The following is a 19350-nucleotide window of genomic DNA, read 5'->3' as shown; positions in this document are numbered from 1 at the left end:
GATAAATGATTCAAAGCCACTACCCAGCACCTGAGTGCTTCATGCAGAAATTCCATGCATGTTTGTTACTAAACAAAAGCATTTGATCTCCATTTCAAATATAACACTTAATAGTGTAATAATAGCTTTAAAATTGTAACTATTAGTCGCTGAGATTCTGCAAATGCTGAAGTTCCTTTCTCTACTGAGATACCAGGCATTGTCTTTCGCTACCCAAAGAACAGATAGTAAGGACCTTGTCAGAAACTATCGCTTGCATTATCCAATTCCTACACTTCATTTTGCAGAATTGTTCTTTTCCTATATCATTTTCACTGATGTTTAGCTAGCTCCCAAATGGCTCAGAGAATCCACTTTGCTTAAGTAACTTCAGTTTTTTCCAGAATTCAAGTGTTATTACAGAAAAAATATATATATATAATAATAATAATAAAAATCCTGATATTCTCTTCTCTTTTTTGGCTTTGTATGTGAAACACGAGGACTCAAGTACTACATTTATGACTACACACAGTGAGAGAAGCATAGCAAAATGCCTGAAGAGGAGAAACAACAGCTCCAATGGCCAAGTGGGGAGAAGCTAACAGAGTAATATTTCAAGAATAAGTCACCCAAAACAAATAAAATAAATCAATCACCACAACTGATATACCCTTCTGTCCATTCCTTGTGCAAAGATTTCTTTTCTCAAAATTCCATCATAAGAAATGTAACAAAATGTTATATATTGTTGTATATACGTGTTACATTGAGTTACAAAAATGTAACTCAAACATGTTTACACCTGATGCCAACATTATCAGCAGGCTTCAAAGCTCATGTGTTTGTTGTTTTTTGTTTTCTTTTTAATCAGCAAGACTATGACTGGTTAGACCAGTGCCAACTATATTTTTTTCAGTAGCTCTTAGGTTACTGCAGCGTTTCTTGAAATAAAATTTATCTCTACTTTACTTGTTTTCAAGTGCTGGAATTTACTGCTGAGTTGATGCAAAATTCATTCTACCAAACTTATTGCTTTGTTCATAAAAATAATTTAAAAAAAAAAAAAAAAAAAAAGGATCTCACTGAGTTTTGTATAAAAAAGGACTCCCTCAGTGCACATGAAGCGAATGCCATTTATCATTGCAAAACAAACAAACAAACAAACAAAAAAAAAAAACCTTATGCAGTGATGGGAGTAACTGCAGGAACCTAGTTTCAGTGTATTTGTAGTGGTTTAGGTGTAGCTGATCCTGTCCCGAGTGGGGTTACCTCTGCTCCTATTTTAAGGATATTTACCTTTTTTTCAGTGTGGGAAACAGCAGCATTAGAGAGGTGAAGATGAGGCCACTCTTGGGACTTGAACAGAGCCATTTTTGTATTCAGCAAGGCAATGTTAGCATTCATTATAAGCATTTACACTGCCAGCAGCTATTTTTGAGAGACTTCAAGATCAATTTTTGATGGATTAGTTGCAATATTAGATCTGATGCAGAACGGTGAAAGTTCCAAAATATTATTCCATTGTGGTTCCACAATACATCATAACAATACACTGTTGCAATTATTTCTCCCACATTCTGTTAGGGGTGTGGGTTATGAAATATTTCTAAAAGAAATGGGAATATAAGTCAGAGACACAGTATTTTGCCAGTTTCCTTTCTCTCAGAAACATCAACCGAGAGGGTTGACTTGACATAGCAGCCTCTCCCACCACAAATCCATGCTTATCATACTTTGAAAGACAGACTTGGCAGCCGAACACCACGTTATGACATGTCTTCATTTCCTCTTTCTTGCCCCTGCCCACTTAAGGATTTGGCAGATCCAGTAGGAGATTGCTCACCTGCAGTATGAACTCCAGGACTGCCTTCCTGACTGCTCTGAGGACAGTTGTTTACATACCATCCCCACCACTAATTTCCTCTTAGTATCCTTACTTTATCCTAGGAATGGTGTCACTACTTTTCCTGGCTTTCCAGGCTGCCTTTCTTGACCCTTGCTCCCCCACTCCCAAGTATTCCATGAGCACAAGCAGCCATCCTTGTTCAGCATTTGATCAAACCCATCTACCAGATGCTCATCTGCTGTCACATACAATTCATCCCATTTCAACATCTGACACAGTTTTTCACAACTATTGATCTACAAACTCTGCACTGCCCCACCCTTCCTTTCCCATCCCTAAATCTCTCCCTATCCATCTGTTTGTCACTGTGCCATGATATGTAATCATGACATGTGTCTTTCCCCACACAGCTCATGCGAGACACACAAACCTCCTTAAGGGACTCATCTCTGCCTTATGCCAAGCAATAACTAAAATGGGCATGTCATCTGCATCTCTTACTCCTTGTAAGATGATCTCTCTTCCTCCTTGTATCCTGAGTGGACACACCTCAGAGCCAACACCAGCATAAGGATGACTCCACTGACCCCTCACTAAGGCTGCTACACTATGCAGAACCAGTCATATGATCAACTGTATTTCCCAAAACACAAATACATTTTCAAGATCAAAACTTGTACTTTGAAATTTGGCCCAGCAAAATATTGCCTTTTCATAATATTCCTTCAGTTCTTGTGGGTTTTCCAAGGGCACCACATCTTCTGTGCACACACAAGCTCCACAGGACGATGATTAATATGACTACATCAGATCTGCCAAGATCTGCTAGTACCTGCATGAAAGAACTGTATTACAGAATCATAGAATCATTTGAGTTGGAAGGGACCATTCAAGATCATGTAGTCCAACTGCCAAACAAAAGAAATTAAAAGCAAAAACTCTGTCTCATGTGACACTTTCTTTCAAAACACAAACCATATATCAGCATAGCACATCGGCTACAACTTAGTTTGATTCCCTGGTTTACTCTCCCTGAAAGAGAGAAGACAAGAAAAAACAAAGATCTATTAACTTCAAATTATTGTGGCCTTTAATGAAATAAAGGCTACATTTAAAAACAAATAGGAAAAAAGGCAACAATCTGGATGTAGTAAAACTTTGCTTCCCCTAAAAACAAAGGGACATAAGCCCAGTAGACTTCATGATGTGTAACCGCTATCACCAGGGAAGCCATTTAGTTAGGTGCCATTCCGCTAGGAGATAAGTACTAAAGCCACGTGCACTGCACAGCTTTCCAATGCAACAAATGGGCATTATAGGCAACAAGTGGATGCATACAACAAAAGAAAAAATTTCAAAACAAATACAAACCATGCTTATTTGAAGTTCAACATTCAATACAATTCTGTATGATACTCATTAGGGCAGGAGTAATCTCTGTGGTACTTCTACGAGGAAAAAAAATGAAGTATCTTATGACCATAGAATTATTAAGCTTGGAAAAGACCACTAAGATTATCTATTCCAACCACCAACCCATCACTACCATGTCTACTAAACCATGTCTCTCAGTACAAAGCAGTGTTAAAATTGTCATCTTCTACATGCATTCCTTTGTTTCTGAACATCATTGCCTTAACTAGAAAGTTTTTTCCTCATGTTGCTTTCTGTGCTACCAAGAGCATACATGCTGTTGTCCTGACTGAATTCACCAATATTGGAACGTGCACGCTTTTGATAGCTTATTTAATCACACAAAATGAAATAATACAGTTGCAACGATTCTTACATCAGGACATAAAATGATCCAGTAAGGACAGAAGAATAGGTTTTCTAGCTCTCTGTTCTCATGAATGTGGTGAAATAATGCTCTGGGATCATGTGTGGTATTCTCACATTTGCTGGCAGAGTATGGCAGACCCAAACCAACAATAAATGAGACATTTATTTATTCCTTTTTCTTCTCTCTAAGCTGCCTGAAATAACAACATTGGTGACTATATACTATCTCTTTTGTCTGAACAAATGCCTGTTCTGGAGACAGAAACGTCAATATAAAAATCAGCCTTACAAAAAATTCTTCTTTACATTTGGAACAGAAGCCCATGCCCATTTTCTGTCATCCAGTATTAAAATCCTTTGGACAATTTTTGAATGCTCATACCTAGGTTGTTGTAAATGCAATAGCCTTTAGCATACTGAGAATGACATAATTGAAAACTATAAATTATATTTAATAGAATAAATAATCCCAAGTTAATAGTGGTAAGCAAACAAAATGTAGAGCCTGTCACTGTACTGAATATATTGCTTTCATCATTCAATGTATAAAGGAATTCAATTTCTTTAAATTTAAATTAAGCTGCCACAAAACATTTATGTTGTAGTGTCAGAGATACGAAGAATTCAGTACCTTAAGGTACTGGGCCCTACTTGGTGCTGAAATAAAGCTGCCAGAGTTAGGGGGGGGAAGTGCCTTTCTGTTGGGCAGCAAGTGCTGGGTGTGGTTAAGGAGATGATACTGAGCTACTCCAATTGCTCGTACAGCTGCCTAGTACAGGATGAAACTGAGAATGCAAGTAGATGGAAATGATCTGTGGTTACAGGTGTTCAGCATCTGGACAAAACCAGCAACTTTCAAACGTGAGAGCTGCAAAACTGCGTCATATGTCTTTTTGTCTTCTGGAAAATAAAACATCTCATTTAAAACAATGGAATCCAGAATGGATTTTTTGAAAGAGATCTGCAGGAGAGAGTTCCAGAGCATGCTTCACATCTACAACTAAAAGAGTTAGCTTTTACCAAATCTGATATAACTTTGTTCTCCTCAACTTCAGCATCCACATCTTTCAAGTGTATCTTCCTATTTCATTTTCTGGGAAATATTTAACTTTTTCCAAATTGTTTTCATCAATTAGGACTACAACATAGATTTTCCAAAGCAATACTGAAAACAGTAAATATCAATGAAACTAGTAAAATGTTGAAAATACAGATTTTTTTCTTTTCCTATAGAAAGTCTCAGTACCTACAGTGGCTATTCTTTGTGACAAAAAATAGCACGTGCAGTTCCTCTGCTGCTGCAATCATAACTGAAAAGCAAGACTTACTGCAATTCTTAAAAAAAAAAAAAAAAAGAACAAAAAAAGAAGGTTAATTTCATTTGCAAGTCATGAATCAGTTTGATTTTCTAACAATAAAAAGATTATCAAGAAACTACAGTTGTCATATTGGAAGAGCTATTGACTACCAATTACTAAATCCACAGAATTATATCAGCAATAAACATAGATCTCAGTCCAACCAGAGCAGTGTTTTGCATTGCCTGCAAGTCTATTGTCTCTGGTCTCAGAAACTATACAAGTTTGCGTCTGAAGGAAAAGGCAAATTTTAGACCTGTTTTATAAAATGTAAAAAAGGAGGACTCGTGGAACTACAGACTTTAATAAAACAGTCTCACACAAGGTTGACAAATCTGTCAGGAATTCTGGAATATATTTGAACCAAAAGTCTGAAATAGATGACCATCTGAAGACATCATAGCCCTAACTCTCTTCACCTTCACAAAAATCTGACCATCTATTGATGTGGAAGAGAAGATAAATGACTGTGATTTGAAGTCACCTGACTGCCAGGTCATTGCTTATTTCCTCATCTCTTTTGGTTTAGCTCTGGGGAAACCATACATGGGAAAGGACTGATAAATGAATTGGTACACATCACAGAAAAAAAAACAAATTTGTTTGTTCTCAGTATGCTGATATCATTGTGAACTTCCTCTTCCTTTCAAGAAAACTCAAAACCACTGCTCCAAGGACCCTGAGGGACTTTGAAGTTGTGAATATAACACTAGAGAAAAGGGGAGAAAGGAAGGCTTTCTTCTGTAACGTTTTCACTGTATGATTAATGGGGTTTATTATATTAAATAAGTAAGTTTGACCAGAGTCATAATAGACTAACTTGCCTAATGGAAAGTTCTTGGTTCAATGCTTGCAGCATATATTGATTTTGACCTGTGGCAAGATTTTGACTGAGACACCACAGAGGAGTGCTATGGTTATCTCTTAAGAAAAAAGATACATCAAAATGCAACACAGTTCTTCACAGTTAAATATTGGAAAGATTTCAAACATGTCTCTCTCCCTTTTTCACTCAACGTCTTCTGGCAATCAAATCCAAGTGCCTCACACCACTGAAAGTTTTACAGCATTTTCAGGACAGCTGTGGCTGACGTACAAATTTCTCATCATATTAAAGTAGGTGCAAGAAAGCTCATTTCGCACAGTTTGTCATCTGAGAATGTGAAAATAGATCATGTTAATAAAAGAAAGTGTGAGATCCATACCACACGTTCTGTCAGCCAGCAACTTGTATGAATCCCCCCGTAAATGCAAAGTGAGCACATCCAGATACACGACTGTGGGGCAATGGGACGGCAGCTATCAATTATTTAAAGGAAGTCTGCCTGAAGACAGTCATGCCAAGCACCTGAATCCACTTTAATGGTGGAAGTATACTCATATGCTTGGAGACTTTAAATCCTTTATGAGTAACACTTCTGTTATGATGTACAAACAGAGAACAAACTTTTAGGAAGACTGGAGTGTGTGGCTATGTTGTGGGTGATGCTGTTCAGCAGTGCTCAGGATCTGTAGTTCAGCTTGTTGTTGCACAGATGAAAAGTTAGGACTTTCAAGTGATCTTGCATAAACAAATATTTCCATATCACAGCTGCTTGCTTTAATGGCACTTACATTAAAAGGCTTAATGAAAAATTAAATGAATGATGCTGCGTGCTGAAAAAGTCTTGCTTTCGACAAACTGATTAACTATAAAGCCTCCGTTAGCATTTCTTGGATGCATTCCCAGAAAAACCTCTTGTACTCAGGCTATTCCTCATCCTCGATATATAAAAGAATACAAAACATTACCTAAATACAGAAAAAGTTGTTTTCAACAACCAGTAGGAAGCATTTTGATAATACTGTACTTGGTGTTAAAATACACTTATCAGCATTTACAGAGCAGACACCATTTCTTATGCTAAGCTTGTTCTTCACTTAACATAACACTTCAAAGTCCCCAGTGCATTTGTTAAAAGCAGCAGAATATAATACTGTAGAAAACTTCACTCCACAAATCTTTCTTTTTCCTCCACTAAAATAAAAATACTTGTGCAGTTCATGTAAGGAAATTTAATTTTGAATAAATAGTTTGAAAACATTCAAATCATTTCACAGCTTTGTGCTTCTACAGAATCAAAATACTCAGATTTTCTGTTTGGTGAGGCTTTATGCTAGTTACCTGGAAGCACAGATTGCATCAACATTTGCTCCAAAAGGCAATCAGCTCCAGTCAAAGTGATGAGTAACTGGGGAGCAAAGTGTCAGACCAAAAGGAAGCATCACACATGCATTAGCCAAAATTTTATTTACAAAACCTTGTAAGCAATAGCTACACAAAATGGCAATAGAAATATATATATATATATATATATTTTTTTTTTTTTTTTTTTCCAGCAGATTTCCGTACAAGTGGAGGAGGAAAAGGAGAAGCAAGAAAAGTGAACACTTAGAAGAAAAGAGAGCACTCTGGAAACGTACAAGCAGAACACCTGGCAGGAGAGAAATCTGGCAGCAAAACTCAAAAGAAATGCCCAGTGGGAATGAGCCTGGGAAAAGGGAAGGGAAGAGAGAGAGAGATGGAGAGAGACAGATAGAGAAGTTGTTCTGTTTCTAGCCACAATACACAAAACTTACCAGCTACATGCGTTGTCATGGCCAGCAGGCAAAAAATTCCTGAACACTTGTCCAGGCAACATGCTTTGTGGGATGAAAGCATCTGCAATTCTTCCTGGAGAACCTAAATTAAGTTAGAACATGAAGTTTCTATTATGATTATATCTCTAATTTTAAAGTTTTAAGAATGGTCTGGGTCTGTATGATGGTTCTGCTCTTGCTCTTTAACGTCATGGTTTTTCACCACTTCCTGATCTTCTGTTCATCACCAGTATGGCGAAGTAGCCAGATGCAGACTCACTGCTGTATCATTAACTCATTCAGTGTGCTTGCCTTCTTACATAAAATGATGCTGTGGTTACTCTGTTATGCTAATACATCACAGCAAAATCACCTGCAAAATGTGGAGAGTGCCATGATTTGTGTTCCTTCACTTCAGAATTCAAAAACACCCATCCCAGTCCATGTGGAAGGTACATAAAGTGGCCAGGTTGGATGGGGTCCTGGGCAGCCTGGTTTAGTATTAGATAAGGAGGCCAGTGGCCCTGCCTGTGGCAGTGGAGTTGGAACTTCATAATCATTGAGGTCCCCTCCAATCCAAGCCATTCTATGATCAGGGCCTAATGTGTGGGATCCTGGTGCCAGTTGGCTTCCTATGGTTCTCTTCAGGTACACTGAAACACCTAAGGTGAGGAGATCTGTAAGGTTGCGGGTGTTTAGGAAAACACTTCTACATTTTTGGTGTTTCTGTTCAGTTGATGGCAACTGCTGAGAGCAATCTCATCTTGAAATGCACCTTTTCTGCAAAGCTTTGAGGATTATCCTGAGAACACTTCTGAAGAACGTTCTCAGCTTGCACTGGATAATGTTGACATGTGCAGAATGGGTGCCTATGGAGGATTTTATTCCTCATGTGCAGTTCAGTAACCCTTATTCTGTGATCTTAGGACACGTTGTTTCTCTTCAGCACAGCATTATAGGGGAAATTACATTTCCTCCTGTGTTCACAGTTTGCTGTAGCTCATAAAAATATAGATATATTATGAGCAGAGTATTCCTGTAACTCCATGAGAAAGAATTGTTCTCTTCCTGGCTCCCCTTCAGCACTCAACAGTTAACATGACCAGGCTGCTTCTTTTGAGCCCATGAAATATTAACAGAGCTCTTGGCCAAGTACCACAAGAACTTCTGCCCAATCTGTTTCAAGAAATGTACTGTCTTTTGTGGGGAAGCAGGGAGGAAACATTATGGGTAAAGTCTTATTTGGTTCTTTTCAGCAGAGCTGACAATATGTCGTGGGCTGAGTGACTGTAGGCTGAATAAGTTGGCAAGATCAAAACTGTTCAAGCTTGACTGTGGAGCCAAGTCTGATGGGTAGCATAACATACTGTATAGCCTCTAGTCAGAATAAAATCCATATAATGAAAATAAATAAATAAATACAGCATGCAATCATCAAATCTATAATAAGTTCATGACTGGCTGCATAATCAAAGGAAAATTACTTCATTGGGCACACTGCCAAACAATGAGCTGGAAAGGGTGAGATTTCTATTTCTCAGATTCAATTGTAGGCAATGGGGATGACATCTCTAACTCCACAAACCTCATGTTCCTTGAACAGTTCATTATGACCTTCATGTTTACCACAGTCCTGGAAATATGAGACAACACAAACAAAATCCAGAAAGCAAATAACACTGCCATAGTGTAGACACTGATCATTTAAGCAGGAAGAATTTGCTTGATTTGAAACACTGCCAATATTTTGCAGTTGTAGAATTATTTTCCATTTCACAATGTCTGTACTAGCTCAGCATGGATCCCTGTTTTAACCCACGTCTTATCACCTTAGAACTACTAGAATGTTTGGGGTCTCCTTGGCTGAGGCAATACTTTGATGCAAATGCCCTCCTCATGACTTTCCACTGCCTTTCTCCATACTCCGCAAATACTCTGGAAGAAAACAGAAACATGGACAGAAGGAAATCATTGAGAAGTTTTGAAGGGGACATTTTTGAAGGGGAACAGAAAGCAGTCAGTTCTTTAATGACTATAGCTCCCTTGCCCCTCCCTTTTTCCCCTTAATTCCTTTCTCAAACCTCCCCACATTGTACTAGGACTACTCAGTATGTTCTTGGAGATGATAATTAATTTCTAACAGGGACTGCCTCAGCTCATTCCTCAGTTGTTACATATTTATTGTGTGCTCAAATTAGCTACCTATTCTTAAATCTCTTTCTTAGTATTTAGTTTGTGCTCTTGATTATTGGCCATCAAAAGAGGGTTAAGGATTTTATTTATTTGCACGGTGCCAGATGATATCAAATGTACTTAAATGAACATTAAATAAATAATAAAATTTGACGCTGGGGCCAAAACAACAGTGATAAACAAAAAATATCTTGTTATTATCTCCTAATGAGAACTACCGATTATTTTTTACATTTCATTTGACAGTCTTCATCTCAATTAATTCTACACGGCAAAGTTAAATTATTCAGCTTGATAAAGATCATCCTGACTCCAAAGCATACTTATTAAAAGAAATTAAAGCCTGGTGCTAATCAGGCAAATGAGCATGTGTTACTAACAACATACAAAGCCCAACAGTGAGATAATGACAGGTAGGGTGACAGATAAAAAGCATTGCAATTTAAAGGTAGTGAAATGCTTTGAGCTTCCTGAAGGGAACAGGCATTGTTGATGAGTCTTCTGAAAGAACATCCTTTGCTTTTTAAATTGCGCTTCTTTCATATCTCAGATATAAAAACATCTGCACTAAAAAGTGACTGAAGATGATAAAAGTAGTAGGTTGAGAAGTTGTACCAGAGCCAGGAAAGAGTCATAGAATGAAAAGCAGGGCTTGTTGTTACATAGCACAGAGGCAGTTTTCCACAAATGACCCAACTATTCCCAGTCTTGGCACATATATTCAGAAAGTTATTTCAAAGTGAACTGGGAAATCTGGATTCAGTGCTGATTTCCACTGACCTCCAATATATCTATCAGGATACGTTTGTTACATCTGGAGTCATGGCAATGCTAATGTATTTATGTGCCTATGGGTAACACTACACAGGTAAGTAGAGCCAGCAAAGCTTGCATTTTGATGGAATGAAAATTCCTGAATTAGCTTCAAATGCTTTGTTTTACTCAACGACAAGTGAGATGATTTGCTTTCATTTGCATGGAACACATGGTTCTCTGGTTGAGAGAATTATCTATTTTTTCCTGGCAACCTTTATTGTTTTGGGACACAGGCTGACATAGTAACCTCATTCTGTTAAGAGAGATTTCTGCTTGAAACGTAGGTCTGAGTAGTCAGGAAAGTTGCTGTATTGTCAGGCTCATGGACTGGAGGGATCAGTTCTGCCTGGTGTGGGCAGGAGGATGCACAGTCCTGTGCAGCCCCTCGGTGAGTGTGGGCTTCATGCTCCAGTAAAAGCAGCCTGCAGACTGCCCACGAAGAGCAGATTCATGCTGCAGGGTTTGATGAGATTACAAAAGAATTATTTCACAGCTCAGAAAATCTTGTCTGGCTTGGGTGTGCAGAGTTTGGCCCGCTGGCCAAGGTGGTTATGTGATCCACAGGCAGTCATTGGCAGCATGCTGTCCCCCAGCCCTTTTGGAAAACACATTTTTCAGAGTGCTGTAGGTATGTTCAAGGACTCCCACAGTTTAAGTTAATTTCTCACATAGCTTATCCAAGATAAGACATAGGGAAGTGCCATGTGGCCCAACATACTGTGGATTAAACACCTCAATATAATTACAACTTTTGCACACCACTTACTCACGGGTTCTCTGGGGAGAAGAAGATGAGCTAGTTTATGCTTCAGAGAATTCCAAGTCCTGAGCTTCTCCAAATATAAGAGGCAATTCACCCAAATATTTTGCTCTTCAAAGTATGCTTTTTTCTGCTGTTTCTTATTTTGCATGGGTTGTCCATGGATGTTATTAAACCCAGATCTCACCTTCCAGAAACAAACACAAATTATATGTAAGTGAAAAGGTGATCCGGGAAATGTAACAGTTGTTTGCAGCACATTATTGACCAGAACCTTCAGGCTATATTATTGGTCTTTTGATGCATGCACTGAACTACAGCATAACAAAGTACATTACTGTTAATTGATAATAAGCTTTCTACTCTGTCAAGATGACCACCTGAAATAAATGACATACAAAAAGACAGAAGATGATACAGACTATTTCCATTATTTGAACTTGCATTCCTGTGCTCAGCAGTCTCTTTTGCACAATAACAATAATCAGAGCCTGCATTTTCGGGTGCAGTTGACAACCAGAGAGAAGGTGCAAATAGAGGAACATGTAACTACTTCCTTAGACACGAGGAGTAAAATTATGCCATGTCACTCTGTGAGCGCATTTTCATTCGTAGAAGTCACTTGGGTGGGAAATTTTAAATGTAATTTTGTTTATTCTTCCCTTTATATGTCATGCAAAATAAAAGGAATACATTCCAACATAGATATAACTTTCAATAAGTTGTTCCAGATTATCCTCATCTGTTTACAACTAACACTGAATTGCCATGTGACGCTTTTCAGTCTGAAATCATATAGATAGGAATTAAAAAACTGAGATCATTAAAGATATCAGTGTTGGCATAGAACCTGCATTTGATTCAAATTACAAAGATTCACGTTACAATTTTTACAAAAAAAACCCTTTTCATCTCATAAACTATCAGAAATTGATTTTTATATGCAGTTTTTAGAAAGCTTATCTAACATCTCCAGTGATGCATATGCATTTCATCACATTGTGGTGGGCTTTTCAGGAGTCACATCCGTCCCATTTATAATTCAATGATAAGCATGAGTCACAATGTGATTCCTGAATAAAATTAAGTGTATTTTGAGCCTACTGACTAGAATTTATTATTGTTAACATGTCTTAAGAGCACACTAAATCTTAAATTTGAGAAATACTTTTGCCTGATTTTTAATTGTAAATACATCTGATTTTTGAAGTTGGTTAAATACAACCATGAGACCTTTTGTTATATCTGATTTTTTTCCCCCAGTTTCTAACTGTACAATTGGCAGGTATGATTGTAATATTCAAGACAGAATGATGGCATAGAGATGCAACACATCATCTTGCTGCTTAGCGTAGCGTAATTTACAGAGCTGTACGTTTTTGTAGCTAGCACTGATCTAGTCTGTCATTGTTATTCAATAAACACAGTACTTCACAGTAACAGCATTTGTTGGGAATGTGTTATTTGGGTATGTATTATTTGGGTAGATTTTCTTTCCCTCAGGAGTGCTGAACAGTAGCTAAAATAGGTACTCAAAATGAAGTTCAATCATCAAATGCAGGTATAACACAAACCTGCATTAAAGTCAGTCAGTGTTGGGTGCTCAGGAATGCAGGATACTTTATACAAACTCTCACAGACAAGAATCATATTACTTAATGAGCAGCATGCCAAAATAAGCTTGCAACAACGACTTGCTGAGTTAAAAGAAGAAACCTTACTCAAAATGCAAGCCCAGCTTTTTCTTGAAGTTTGAAAATCCAGCTGCCCAGTAATTCTTATGCACGTGTCAAACCCTCCCTTCCTGCATGACTAGCAATGATGAACTGTTATCCAGCTTTCCAGGTACACAAGTTAGGTTTTGCTTATTTGTTTGCTTGATGACAACAGTAAGTTGCTACGATGAAACTCCGCAGTCTTGACATGGCAGAAAAACCCCAAACCCTCGTTCTTCCCAGAGCTGTTCTTTCCTCTAACAGTTCTACTGTTGGATAAGAGACCGGTTTAAACAACCTGCCAGAGGGATTTCTGTTGAACAGTAGAGTTAACTGTCATTTTATAAGGTCTCCAGAAGCAGTTTCTTTTGTATTTGTTTTTTTCAATGCCATACCTTCAATATTATTTGTACACTCCATTCTTATCCATAAGGGATGTGGTCATGTATCCTTTGCTACTTCTATGGGCACAGCAAGTTGTTACTGACCTGAAAGACTGAGATATGCTCTCCAACCCAATGCCTATTATTAGATACAGAACATTATACATAAGCCTTTTGTATCAATAGAAAATTAAACTTCTGCTTTTCACTCTGGGGAATAAAAAGAGGGTGAAATTGCAATTCATAATTCACTGATATGTTAAAATAAAGCCTTCTCCAACACTGCTGCCATCCTTTCACAACGTTTCATATTTTACCCACAAATCCCTACTTTTCTTGACCTCACTTCCTCCTGGGAGTCTTTCAGAAATAGGAATCAGTGTCAAGGCATTGCAAGCCCACATTCCTTTCTCTTAGGGGTAGAGAAACAAAGATGTTCTGAAGTTATGGCTAAACATGTGTATCTGGTGGGTCAGCTCTGGCAGCACGGTTTAGATGATCCGTTATGCCAAGAATCCTCTTTTACACCCTTTCTGGACCACTATAAAACTGCCCAAGGTGCAGGAGAGCAGCAAACCCTAGAGTACATTTCATATGCAAATGTAAGAATAGGAAAAGCTGAAACAGGAGGCAAAAAAATCAGACAGAAATGTAAGTGCCAAACCTTGGCAAATGCAGCTCAAAACAGTGTGTGTCTGGCTCCATGCACCTGAACTGAAACATTCTTGGCTTGAGAAGTGACTCGTCCAGGAGAAAGGATGTGGAACAATTTCATTGTCAGAGAAAGATCTTATCCGTAAAGCCCTGTTATCTTGTGAAGAAAAAATGTTGTGATATTAAAGATAGATCATATGAAAGATGGGCAGTAGCCCACAAACTGTTCAATGGTATAAGATCTTCCAAGGTTTTGTCAAGTTAAAGGAAAGAATGCCAACAAAAACAGTTTTTCCTCCCAACATGAGACCAATTACACATCCATTGTGTTCAAGGCCAACAGCTTCTTCTTTCCCTTGAGTTCTGAGCTGGCAAGGTGTGGGGGGCACTGCCTCTCAGTCACTTCCTTCAAATGCTCCAAACTTCTGGCCAAAACAGCCTTGTGCCAGCCAATTCGAGATCTGCCTCTGTGCCTCTGAGCTTTGGCATTACATCAGACAGTTTGTTTGGTACAATACACTTGTTCCACTGAGTAACACCATAAAGTTGAGAAACTAGTTTCTAAGCAGTTTTCCTCCTCTTGCACTATGGTTAGATGGAGCACATATCCCCAGCTTAAACAATTCTTGTTTATGCTTTTTCTATGCAAGATTAAGCATAAAGAGTATTGTCCCTTAAGAAGAATACTGAATAACAAAACGTTTAGTGCACACATAGGAAGAAAGTACTACTTAAGATTATCATATATAACCATATTAGAAACAGCACTGTATATTAGTTTTAATTTACTAAGTTTTTTTCTAATATACCTGCGAGGATATCTCAGCCATCTAGGCATACAAGCTGAAGAATTTGCTTGAAAAAATATTGGATATGGATGTTTACAACATGCATTACATTATATTTCTTTCTAGTTAAGAATATGCAACGACTGATATACATCTATGAAACTTTCTTGATTTCAGTGCAGTGGTGCCAATTCACAACATTCAAGGATTTAGCTGTACTTTTCCTGCTAGAAAACAGAGTTTATGTCAAGCTGTCCAGATAAACAAACTTCTCACTCATATGTAAATAAACAAAAAGAAATGAAACAGACTTGTTTAGATGTGACTGTTCACTGAGATACCCTTCTTTCCCACAACTGCACATTCACGCAGCACTGACAGAGCCCCAGGCCTCATCCTTCTCAGTTTCTCTGCTTCAGAGTAGTTGAACATAACAATCTCCTCACATTTGCACAGCATTCCTGTCTCTCCTCAGTTCCTTCCTCCACCTCAGATATTTCCCTCTGATGTCTCAGGACACACATGAATTCGAGCTTAGAAAATGGAGTACTGTCACCTGCAATAGTTAGAAGGAACTTATTCAGAAAGAGGAAAAAAAAATACCAATTAGCAGTAAAAATCTTGTGTGTGATTTCATAGAAGCAGACAAATATGTACTTTACCAGTTCTCAGAGTCCTCTTGGAGTGGCGTGCATGTGTGTGCATGTGCATCCTTGTTCCACATAGTGCAGGAGGCCTTCTTGTTGTCCTGTGCCGTCCTGGGATCCTGATACAAAAAATGGTAATTATTTGTTTGTGTTCTGCAAAGTTTTTCTGACTGCAGGCCTTCGTTATTCAATGTGACTGTGAGAAGGACTGGACTGCCTGGAGATGAGAGGAGGCTCCTTCTCTGCTATACTGAAACACAGAGCATGCATGCATCTGACATGGCTTTATACAAACTTTGCTTTTGAATGACATGCTGCATTACCACTTTGTACATTTTCTACCATATGTACAGCAATTCTGGATAAAGAAAGATGATTAAAAGTCTTCTGCTGCAACCTTGAAGTAAGAGGCTGAGAGCCCCAAGTTCTCTGCAGGACAGCCCAACAATATCATTATGAAAGCACAAATTTGAGGTAAAGAACTTTAAAAATTAAGAGCATCACATCACATAATTGAGATAAATTTACTGATTACTTCCTTTCTTTAGAGAAGAATGTAAGACAACTTGCAGAGGCAAATCTCTTGCTTAACTGTGATTAGATGGTTATTCTTGAGTTTAAAAAAAATAGCCATATTAGTATAATCTGTATCTGCCAACCATAGATTTTTGCTTTAGAACATAAATAGTATACTGTAAATGTATTAGCATACAAACTAAATTACTTTTAGAAAGAACTGACCTCATGCATTATATTGCCATATTTGTATGTAGATAACACACACAATTTGAATTCTGCTGCTTTTATCTTTTTTTGCTTTTTTATTAACTAGCAAACAAAACCTTTTTGATATTTGTTGTTCCCTTTTGTCTTTTGAGGGCAAAAAATATCCAAACACTTTTGCATGAAACCAGCTTGCTAACCATTCTGATACTTTAAGCATTAGATTAGCAATAATTACGAGGGGTAACAGGTTGCTGTCATTAGTGAATATTTCACCACTGATATCAATGAACTTTTAATCAGGCAATGAATCCTGTTTCCACATTAATTTTGACTCCAAATTAATAAGCAGTCCATTAACGCTCTACGGAAAGCGAAAATCAAACCAGTGTTTCTAATACTTACCCTGAATACAAACAACAGGACATACAAGAAACACAACAGACCCACCTTTAATTTTCTGATGGAATTCTGTATTAGAAAAAAAAAGATTATTATTCAGCCATAGTGGTTTCACTAGCCTAAATCAACTAGAAATAAGATTAGAGTCGAGGCCAGATGTTGCTGGAGAAAATGGAGATGACTTAAGAAGAAAACTTAAGACTTAATTTTCCCTTGATAAAGTTGCCAGATGAGAGTCTCTTCATTCCTAAAACATAAACTGACATGTAGCTAACAGTTATGAGAATATGATGCATTAACTTATTATCCCTACACTTCCTCTTAAAAACAGATTTTATCTATAATATTTCCTATAAGTTGTATTATATGCTTACTGAGAGCTTGCTTTCCCTGTGCACTCTTGGAATGTGTGCAAAGAGTAAAATATCACAGGAAGTAATATTCATAAATAGATCACTCTGAAAGTAAAAGCTCCTATTTATTTCCATGGAAACTACAACAGATACAACACTATTTGATAGAGCAAATTCTCAGCTTCAGAACACTATTCCTCAGCACAGTCTCCACCAGTAGTTATGCATTTTTGCTAGCAATGAATAAGATCCTACATGCTTTGCTTCTGTACCAGTCTAAGAATCGGTACCAGTGGAGGTGGCCCACTGTCACTGTTGCCAGTACTGAAATGCACCACCTGCCACATCACTGTGCTCACATTCACTGCTTGGTCTCCATCAGCGCTCAGCGAGTGTTGGTGAATGTTAGATGTTGATGAATGGGTGCAATTTTTTTTAACATGGAAGAATTCAATGTCACACTTTTGCTCCACATGCACTTCCATGTCAGACACCATTCTGTCAGTGTGCCCCTCTACTGCCATCTGTCACAAAGCAACAACATGTAATTGAATATTGTTGGGAAGGTTCAGTCTCTACTGCCACACCACCAACATCAACCTCTCACATTGTGGGCCAACATCATAAAATAGGAGGCATTACTTTCAGAGCAGCCTTCATACTTATTTCAAATGAGTCGCACTATTTTCACTTCCCGCAGTTATTTGATAGCTGAATTTTTAGTTGTAACTGAAGGTTAGAAAAAAAATCACAAATTCTAGTATCAAAATTTTATATATATACATTAATATATAGAGAGACACATAAGTATACACACACACACACTTTTAAAATAAACTGCCTTAACAAATTCTACCTCAAGAACTGCACGTACACATGTTGTCCCTGACCTCAAGTGAACAAAGTATGTAAGCCATTGTTTAGTTCCTGAGTCAGCTATAAGACAAATATGATTTTGTTTTAATCCTAGAGGTGATTTCAATGGCATTTATGCAAAACCAGTAAGCCTACACTTAAGTGATCTGCCAAATCAGTCCTTTGCTTGGTTAAAAGTAAAATCCCTGCCTAATTCCTGCTCTCATTCTGAAGATAAGATTTATAAAACGTTATGCTGACAGTTGATCAGTGGTGTTTTTGAGATTATGCGGCTTTTAACATGGCATGTATTTTCTAAGCCAGTTTCAAATCACTGAATATGAAAGAAAAAATAATGGCGGACTTCTGCAGCAAAGAAAGATATTTTTCAATTTGAAAAATGAATGTTTACCTCATAACTAGTGTAGAATATATGGAGTTTTCTGAGGCATAGAAGGCACATATTGCATAGATCAGTTTTATTCAGAGATTGTATTTTCTGTGATGTTTTCAGCAAATTGCCTCAATCTTTCCTCTACATACATATAAATCATATACACGCTTTCTTAATTATTGTAGGGAGTGGCAATATAAATCTCTCCTTTTCCCAAGATCTACAACCTCATAAAATCAGTATAATGCACATCATCTCTCTCGCGTAGCTTCTGGCACGTCATTTTATTCTCCTTCCGGCACAATCGACTACACTGTGGGATTTTTGTAGTAACAGTCATTAGTCTCTCTAATGAAAGATGCCTGGAAAAAATATGGTAGTTTAACTACTAGATGCTATTTCATAACAATAAATCCTAAGGTTTTCCAAATATATACGATTTTCTTAACATTACTAAATTTGACTATGTCATTTAAAACAATTGTATACTGAGCAAGTGATACTGAAAATAAGACTATTCTATTCACAGAAAGTAAATACAGATATTTAACGTTAGGAAAATTCTGTCATCATAGACATCAAGAAAGAGAAAATTCTTTGCTTCCCATCAGAACAGTTCCCACCATTTCTCAGAAGAGGGAAGACAGAGCAACTTTGGACCTTCATCATTGTCCAGTTAACTGAAGATGCTTTAGGGAAATACTCCTTCCTGGTGAACCAGTCACAGGCATAGAAGTTAACCCAAATAAGGGATAGCATAGAGCAGGGCTTTGAAGGGATGCCTTGTCACTGTTCCAAAGACAGGCTACAGGAAGTGACATCAGGCAAAATACTTGCATTTGGAAACCAAGAAAAGATAACAGTCCATACTGGGGATAACAGACCAGTGCCAAGGCTCAACAACAGGATGGGCTGATAGACCTCATGCTTTGAGGAAGAGGTCCAGGTTCCTACCACTAATACTTCCAGGATTATGCAGTTACGAGACCCTAAACCATAAGGCCTTCTTGTGTGCACATGGGTCTTAAAAGAGCCTCTGCAAGACAAGATTTTAAATGTGATATTTCCTCTCAAATACCT

General features: G+C 37.7%; 1 long non-coding RNA gene across 1 annotated transcript; it reads right to left on the bottom strand.

Annotated features, from left to right (window-relative positions):
* Positions 1–7480: 7480 nt before the first annotated feature.
* LOC146544468 (uncharacterized) lies at positions 7481–14604 on the bottom strand. The gene is made up of 4 exons (XR_014882781.1): positions 14119–14604; positions 11363–11543; positions 9417–9522; positions 7481–7690 (listed from the first exon to the last, which is right to left on the bottom strand). It is a non-coding gene; the product is annotated as an uncharacterized LOC146544468 (long non-coding RNA).
* Between the last annotated feature and the right edge of the window lie 4746 nt (positions 14605–19350).

Source organism: Meleagris gallopavo, chromosome 4 (genome assembly GCF_905368555.1).
Source record: "Meleagris gallopavo chromosome 4, MGAL_WU_HG_1.1, whole genome shotgun sequence".
Lineage (NCBI taxonomy): Eukaryota > Metazoa > Chordata > Aves > Galliformes > Phasianidae > Meleagris > Meleagris gallopavo.
This window is presented reverse-complemented; position numbering and strand designations above follow the sequence as displayed.